This window comes from Alligator sinensis, unplaced genomic scaffold, assembly GCF_000455745.1.
Source record: "Alligator sinensis unplaced genomic scaffold, ASM45574v1 scaffold1139_1, whole genome shotgun sequence".
Taxonomy (NCBI): domain Eukaryota; kingdom Metazoa; phylum Chordata; order Crocodylia; family Alligatoridae; genus Alligator; species Alligator sinensis.
In genome coordinates, this window is record NW_005842413.1 from 465,288 (window position 1) to 474,362 (window position 9,075).

A 9,075-nucleotide genomic window follows, 5' to 3' on the forward strand; every position below is an offset into this window, starting at 1 on the left:
CCTGAGGACTAAAAGGGGGGCATACAACCAGTGGAAGGGAGGAGCTATCACCAAGGAAGAGTACTCCTCCGCCCGGCAGTGTAGGAGGGCTATCGGGAACGCCAAGGTAGAGATGGAACTCAGCCTAGTGTCCAGGATTAAGGACAACAAAAAGTCCTTTTTCAAGTACATTGGGAGCAAGAAGATGGCACCAGGCAATGTAGGGCCCCTGCATGATGCAAACGGTAATCTTGTGGCTATGCCAGACAAGAAAGGTGATATTTTTAACAGTTTCTTTGCCTCTGTTTTCCTGAACAGGGACCGGGATATCCCACCTACCAGAGGTAGGGACAATCTCGGGGATAGCTCTATCAGGCCTTCAGTCAGCGCAGATGTAGTTAGGGATCTTCTGGAAGAGCCAGACACTTTTTAAATCTGCAGGTCCAGATGCCCTCCACCCAAGGGTGTTGAGGGAGCTGGCAGGGGTCATCGCAGAGCCCTTGGCCTGGCTGTATGAGCATTTTTGGTCATCTGGCCAGGTGCCAGGGGATTGGAAACTGGCTAATGTGGTCCCAATTTTCAAGAAGGGAAGGAAGGAGGACCCAAGTAACTATAGGCCTGTAAGCCTCACCTTGGTGCTCGGGAAGATCTTGGAGAGAATCATCAAGGAGCACATCTGTGGGGGGCCTGCAGGGGAGATGGCCTTTGACACTGTCTCTCACCCCATCCTCATCAGTAAATTAAGCAACTCTGGCATTGATGCCTGCACAGTTGGATGAGTAAAAAATTGGCTGATGGGGCGCACCCAGAGAGTAGTGGTGAATGGGTTGTACTCAACCTGGTGAGATGTGAGCAGTGGGGTACCCCAGGGCTCGGTCCTCGGGCCTGCACTGTTTAACAACTTCATCAGCGACTTGGACGAGGGGGTGGAAAGCACGCTGTCCAAGTTTGCTGATGACACTAAGATGTGGGGTGAGGTGGACACACTTGAAGGGGGAGAGAGGCTGCAACTTGATTTAGACTACAGAAGTGGGCAGATGAGAATAGGATGGGATTCAACACAGACAAATGCAGGGTGCTGCACCTTGGGAGAAGGAATCCACAGCATACATACAGGCTGGGGAGGACCCTTCTTGAAAGCACAGAGGCGGAAAGGGATCTCGGAGTCATTACTGACTCCAAGATGAACATGAGCCGCCAATGCCAGACCGCAGCCAGCAAGGCCAGCCATACCTTGTCATGCATCTAAAGGTGCATCACCAGTCCAGAGAGGTGATACTCCCCCTTTATGCAACTTTGGTCAGACCGCAGTTGGACTACTGCATCCAGTACTGGGCGCCGCACTTCAAAAGGGATGTGGCCAGCCTCCAAAAGTAATCAGTAATTCCCTTTCTGGTCTTTCCAGCTCCCCCAAATTCCTATACTTGTCTCAGTCCTCAGGTTCTTTTGGCCAGGAGCTGCCAGGCTGTTTTTATCTAGCTTGTTCTCCCAGTATCATCTTTATCTTCTCTGGACACCTGTTGGGCATCTCACCTTGGCTGATAAATCAGCAAAGCCATTCAAGACTGTTGATGCTAAAGGTCCATCTTGTCTCATTCTGCATGTAGCCATTCCTAGTACTTAACCTTTCATTCTCTGTGCACAAGTTAAAGAGGTAGACTGAATCGCACAATATTATAACAATATGAACACATTCAAACACAGAAATGTCACAGTAAAACTCACATGCTGTCATAGCGACATAGTTTCACAAATAAAGCATTATACCATCTGGAAAAAGTTTAAAAACTTAATTTTTGTGCATAATGAACATTTTTAATCCTTCCTGGTGCTCTGCTTTTTGCTCACAAAAAGCATATATCAGGAAAGATTAAAAATTGCTTCTGGCAGTGTGATTGTATGTAAGTGGACTCTGCTCTTCCAACTTGTTTGTAAAGCAGTGTTATGGAACAGTGTTATGCTGCTGCTAATGGAAGCAGTAGTGCTTGATGGCAGCATAAATGTACTGCAGGAAATGAGGCCAGAAATACATGTTGTGGAGTGGAGTGATTTAAGGGTGCTGCAGTGTGTCACAGCACAACTGATTCTCTTCACTGCCTTATTCTGCCCTTGACCTGTGCCATGGGTTTGGGGCAGCAGGGAATGCTGGATGTTCCCTGCCCAGCCAGCCCTTCAGCGGGGAAGCACTTTTCCCCCTGCCCCAAACCCCTGGTGCGTGTCTAGGACAGCGAGGGAAGTGCCACAAGATAATAGATGCCTGTCACAATAAAGTGGCAGAATCTGTTATTATCTTTTGTTGTGCCACTAATTTTTCCTGTCATGTGGTGGAAAGAAGGATAAGGATGTCTGTGCTGTACGTTTGTGCTGCCTTAAGTTTTTAAGGCACCACAGATGAGAAGTGGGACCACTTCTATTTCCACCCTGATAGACTGCATGTATGACATTTAGTTCCTGGTATGTTATTACTGACCCAAGTCATCCTTGTAGAATGTGGTGTTCCCTAGCCTTTGGCTTCATATTTGAGAGGGGGGCAAAACCAGTCTAATCTCATTTTATGTTTATTTTTTAAAGTTAAGCCATCAACCGTAGAGTAAAATTACTTGACCCATAAACTGAGGTACCTTTTCATTTTTTCTCATTTGTAATTTTTAGTAATACTAGACTATTATTACTAAGAAGGCCTAGTGTCATCATGATTACTATGATGGAAATGATTAAACAAACTTGTTTTTCTTGAACTTTTGACTCCATACAACCCAGGTTGATAAAATTTTTCCAACTTATGTTCCTGTTCTGAAAGACTCATATTAGCAATTTCAGTACTAAAATACTAGAAATCACTTAGGGATTTAGATACTTAGATACTTCCAAGCTCAGCCCTTGGAAGAAAAAGGAGCTGCCTTTGCCACTTGTGGCATGTGTGCTATGGGCTGGCCACCCATTCAGTTACACATTTACTCCAATCTGTGGACTCCAGGACATAAAGTATGGTGGCCAACCCATAGTACGTGGCACAAGCAGCTGTTGCATGTGGCATGCAGGTTTTGGGAGCCCAGTAAAGGGAGGTGCCAGAACGGAGGCGGAGAGTGGAACACTCTGTGGAGCAGAGAGGGGGCAGGATGGTCCAAGAGTAGGCATTGCCAAGAGCCCAGGGATTTGGACCTTCAGTGCTGTATAAAACTGGCAGTTGTGGAGCCAGGGAGGGACTAACCAGGCTCTGAGTGGCAACGCTTCTCTTCCAGGAGCAACCTGCCCCCACTTCACTCTGCGTAGCAGGATGCTTAACCTCCTACCTCTGTTCTGGTGCCCCAGGGTGTAAACTTAATCAGGTATGCCTTTGCGGGGCAGGGATCAGAATGACGCTAGGGGTGGGGCACGCAGGGGAGAGCTTGACTTGTGGGACACCTGCTAAAAAGGTTGGCCACTACTGACATACCAGCGCTGCAACAGCTGACATGGGATGAAATGACAGTGAATTACTGAAGTTTTTAAATATAGCTCTATCAACCATAGCTTGTTCTGGGCTGCAGTTGTACCAACAGGACTACTTGTGGACCCTAAGTGATGACATTTCAAGTCAGCAATAATCAAGTACAACAACTCAGCAACTAGATGCTGATGTTCCAAAAGAAGATGCACATACCCTAGGGCCTCATCCTACTTAAATTGTATCTTTGCTCTGTCACTGTGTAGGCCACTGAATTGAAATTATTTTGATTTTTGAATTGACACTTGTATGTCCCTCTAGACCACACTGTATAACAGCTAAGAACTGAGATTGTATTCCTGTTCTTCTTCTCCTTTTTAACATGCTCATTGCTGTATTCAAACTTCTATTTAAGCTGATGTTTTCTATATTGAGTCTCCATTCAGCTTTGCCAAAAAATTTCAAAAAACAACCTTTAAGTTCATCCCCCTCTCCCTTATTTTTGGGACTGCTGGAGCATTTGTATGGGGTGGGCTGAGGACATGAAGGATAAAACACTGTAAGCCCTTTGTTAAGGCAGAATAGCTAAATTTTGTCTTGCATTCTTGCTAAAAGTCAAGATTTATTGAATAATTATTCATATACCCTTTCCTTTCCACAGTATAAACCATTTCTTTTTGGAGGTATACCTCACAATTCTTAGCAACTGCTACTTCACTCTACTGATGAAGTAGGGACCTACTTAACTTGCAGCGAGACAGTCAATTTTCAGGCTTTGTCCTGCCACAAAGAGCCCATTTTGCAGGCATTTTGAGGTGGCCCTGCCCCTCAGTGCTGATTGGCAGAGGCCCTGGGGGGTAGGGGAAAGAGGCAGGCCCCGTCTTGACAGCTGGCTGCCTTTTGTCCCGCCCTACTCCTCAGTGCTGATTGGCAGAGAGGCCCTGGGGGGCAAGGGGGCGAGGAGGGACTGCTGTCCCCTTTGGTCCACCTTGCTAGCCTGGCCCACCTGGGAGGGGAAGACTTAGCAAAAACTTATTTTTATGAAGTATTTTTTCTGAGGATTTTCTGGGCAACTCTGGATTTCTTGGGTTCCACAAAACTGCAATTTAGGTAGGTCTCTGATGAGAGCGTGATTATTTCCCATGTATATTCCTATTTTTTACCCTAGAGGACTAGATCATTGTGAGGATGGATCTGGTAATTTCCCCTGGGGTATTTGCTTCTGAACGGCATAACAGGAAAAAATCTCTCTGACATGTAATGCAGTGATTTCTAAAGGGCACACTAGTGTTTCACTAGGTCAGTAGAAGTATGCTGCGAGATTCCACTGTTCAGGGAGGAAAATTGCTTTCCTCCTCTGTCCAGCACCCTGCTCCTGCCCCAGCTACTGCAGCAGCACTTGTGGCTGTTCCTCTGCAGAGTGCCATTGCTGTTGCTGCCTTCCTTTGCTCTTTCTCCACCCCAGGCAAGCCCCTGTACCAACCCCTCCAATTCTTCCAGCAGCCCATTCTGCTGTGAGCAGGTGAGTGTTGGCTTAGAAATGGTATTTAAAGGTTTGCTTTTTGGGAACTGGCTTGTGTGTGTGTGCATTAGAATGGTTCAGGATGGGCAGCAGGGGTTAATTGAGTTCTGAAAAGCTTGAGTCTCACATGCACAGTTTCACACAGCCTTTGAAGCAGACAGGCTGTCTAACACAATGGATATACACACAGCCTAAGAAACTGGGGGCATGTACCATACTGTTCCATAACATGAGATAAGGTGGCACTAGCTAACAAGGCCCCAGAGCAGGGGGGCCTGAGTCCCTGTTTTGGGGAAACAGACCAAATTAGGAGAAGGCATGGAAAGACCAAATTAGTATGTGTGCATGTGTTGAGCTACGTGGATTTATGATAACCACACAGAGAGACCAACCAGCAACAGCCATGGATCAAGAGTTTTCAGGAGGGAAGGAGAATACAAAAGCAGAGACTTAAGAGTAACAAAATGTCCTCTGCCTGGGTCCCTTCTCCCTGTCCCGCCCAGTCCCTCCTCCCTGTCCTCTTCCCCAAGAGGATCCCTGAGAGGGGTCCCCATCCCTGGGAGGGGTTCCCAAGGCCACCATGGAAAGAGGGCACACCACCAGCCTATCTCATTCACCCCACAGGGGAGGGGGGTGGGCTTCGGCATCCCACCTCCAGGTTGCTTAGAGAGCCTCAGAGTGAAAACTGTGTCCTGGCCACATGTATTTTGACTCTGATGACAGTCCTAGGATTTGGTAGATATATAGAATTGTGTAATTGTTTATATTATTTCTTTTCTGTTATCACTGTGTATCAATAAATTTGCCTATTATTGAATGGAAAGGTTGTGGTCAGTCTGAGGATGTGCTCCTCCCTCCCCCTGGAACAAGGCATCTGGATCCTAAATCCAGAGCCAACAGTGGGCACATGCATAGGCTGAGCTGCTTTTTGCAGCCTGGCTCTCCCCTCCACTCCTCCCACAGTCGCTCTTGGGGACAGCAAGAGGAGCTGCAGGGGTGGTTGCAGGCATGGGACATCCTGCAGAAGCAGCCTCAGTAGCAGTGGGCTACCCTGTCCCTTGGGTACAGACCAAAGGTCAGGAGGGGGCAGACAGTAGAAAAAGCAGGGCACAGCAGAGTGAAGTCCTGCCTTCACCTCTAGTGGCACCAGCTAGATGGGTGATTCTCGGCTTCTTTAGCCTCAAGACCTCTTTCCATATCTTTTCCGAATTTAGATTTATTGCAGGGGTTTTCAGCTGGGGTGCCACAAAATTCATGTAAGTTCTGAAGGGGTGCCTTGAGACTAAGAAGGTTGGCAACCACTGAAATAAAGACTAATTCTTTGCTTAAAGAAAGATGTATTTGGTATACTTTGTTTAACAGTACATATCAGCGCTGGTATGGTTCTCTTGTATAAGAGTGAAGAAGTTTTAATCCAGAAAAAAAATGTGCCCCAGGTATCAAAATTTTGATAATACTAATGTACATTAGTAAATACATCAAAAATCTCTCTTACCAGGGGGTGGTTTATAACATGAAAGCTTGATCCAGCTCTTTGACAATAGGTGAAATTCACCCACTGAGTTAACAGGCTCCCCTCCATCACAAGAACCATCTGGTATACCAATGGGAAAGGCCCTGTGACATTATCTTGGGTCTTCCTAGTGTCTGTCTGCCTCATACATTTCAAAATTTCCTAGTTGCTCTTCTGCAACAGTTCATTTTGCTGTTGTCAAAACACAACTCTTGAGCCAGATAAATGTGCTTCAGTTGAGTATTAAACGACTTTGACTTAATTCAGGGCCTCCGTGGTATCTCTAACGGAGATGGTAGAGAAACAGTTGCTTGTAATTAAAATCGAACTATTATTCTGTATGTTTAAGTTCTGACTTGTTTTTTGGCTTGATAACAAAGTGACAACTATTATGCGGTCTGTGAATATTTAAGGGGTAGTAAAAGCACATGGAGGTAGTGCTTATTTGGATTCTCATGAGCAATACAGGCAACCCCTGCTTAATGCTGTTTCGTTTGGCGCTATTTCGCTATTGTGCTCATTTTAAGTTGATACCTGATTTCACTTAGTGCTCAGCGAGTATTGTTATAACGCTTGCGGTCATCATCTTTATTCATTAAAAACAAATGCAGCCGCCATCTTTCCAGTTTTGCTTAACACCAAATACCTTCGGTTTCGCTTAATCCTTGTTTTGCTTAATGCTCGTATTTTCAGGAGCCAAACCAGGCACTAAGCAGGGGTTGCCTGTATGCTTATGTATATTCCTGGTCCCTGGCTGCATGAGTCCTGTTTCTGTGCCAGGGCACATGCAGCTAGGCGTCAGGGAGCTTCCCAGTCTCCAGATGCGCGCACACATTGCTTCTGCCAGTGTAGTTGAGCATTGGGGAGCACCCTGGTTGCATGCACTGTGCTGTGCTGTACTTTGCCCAGCTGGATGCATGCAGGCTGGGGTTTGGGGAACCTCCCTATTCACAGCTCCCTTTGCATGCGTGCAGCCATCGGCACACCGTGGTAGGCATGCAGTGAAATTGGAGGATTTTTATTCCAGATCCCAACTACTGTGCATCATGTCATGCCCTTGAATATCTGGCATGGCAGGACACAGGTGGGATTTGTGATAAATCTCCACGGATCTAATAGCACCATTAAATTAACATCTGCCGGGGGCCACAGTGGTCAGTCAAGCTCTTTTGGTTTGTCATTTGGATTTGGGCATATGGATGGAAGAGCTATCATAAGAATCCTGTGGAGTACCAGAAGGAAAAATGGATGACTTGCTATTGAAACCCTAGGGTCCTGTTGGTCTGTGTGGACATTTGTTAACTGCTTAGACTCCCTTCTCAGTATTTAGTTTCTGATTTGTACTGCAGATTGCTGACCTAACCTTCAATGTTGGGTTTAAGTTTTCCTAAGGGTAGACTAGCTGTTGTAGTTTATATGAAATATATAGCACATTTAATCTTTAGTGAACTATTTGTTTTGGTAATTTCCTTCAGCAGTGCATGCCTTCTTCAACAATAAATTTCACAGGTCAGTTATAAACAGCATTGAAAAAAATCTTCCCATTTTAAACTTGTTTTCTCTCAAGTCAGTCTGTTGTTCTTTTATTACAGCAGAGGGCTCATATGAACATTAAATCAATTCTTAGTATGCCTTCATTCATTTTTAATGTTTTAACCTGTTGTATCCTTTAAATACTTCCAAGTACAATAACCTTTTTGACATAAACAGCCCATACTTCTCTTAATTTTCACTACAAATCAGTTTGAGTTAAAGTTCTGCCACATGTTTATCTAGTTCTTTATTGGTTCAGTATAGCAGCAAGACCTCTTTTGCAACAGCAATCATTCATGTAATTTCTTAAGAACTAGGGATTAATACTACAATGTTTCTTGTTCACATTATTTCATTTTCTTTAAAGAAAAATAGAAGGTGATCATCCAACCTCCTCTTGAATTTGCCCAAGGTAGGGGCAAGGACCACTTCCCTGGGAAGTTGGTTCCAGATTTTGGCCACCCTAACTGTAAAATATTGCCTTCTGATCTCTAACCTAAACCTATTCTCCATCAGCTTATTACCATTGTTCCTTGTCACCCCAGGTGGTGCTGGGGAGAAAAGGGCTCTACCTATTTGCTGTTGATCTTCCCGGATGAGTTTGTAGGCAGCCACCAGGTACCCCCTCAGCCTCCTCTTGCTGAGGCTGAACAGGTTCAGGTCCTTCAGTCTCTCCTTGTGGGGCCTGTCCTGCTGCCCTCTCACCAAGCGGGTGGCCCTCCTCTGAACTCTCTCCAGGCTGGCCACATCCCTTTTGAAGTGCGGCACCTAGTACTGGACGCTGTACTCCAACTGCGGCCTGACCAGTGCCACATAGAGGGGAGTATCACTTCTCTGGTCCGGCTTGAGATGCACCTTTGGATGCATGACTAGGTATGGCTGGCCTTGCTGGCTGCGGTCTGGCATTAGCGGCTCACGTTCATCTTGGAGTCAATAATGACTCCGAGATCCCTTTCCGCCTCTGTGCTTTCAAGAAGGGAACTCCCCAGCCTGTATGTATGCTATGGATTACTTCTCCCAAGGTGCAGCACCCTGCATTTGTCTACACTGAACCCCATCCTATTCTCATCTGCCCACTTTTTTGTAGTCTGTCTAAATCTA

At 45.9% G+C, this 9,075-nt stretch overlaps 1 protein-coding gene across 1 annotated transcript in view; it reads left to right on the plus strand.

Moving 5' to 3' along the window:
• Window positions 1-9,075, plus strand: part of MACROD2 (MACRO domain containing 2) — a gene marked incomplete at its 3' end in the record, with an annotated part of 924,419 nt that overhangs the window by 28,957 nt on the left and 886,387 nt on the right. The gene's annotated exons all lie outside the window — the stretch shown is intronic.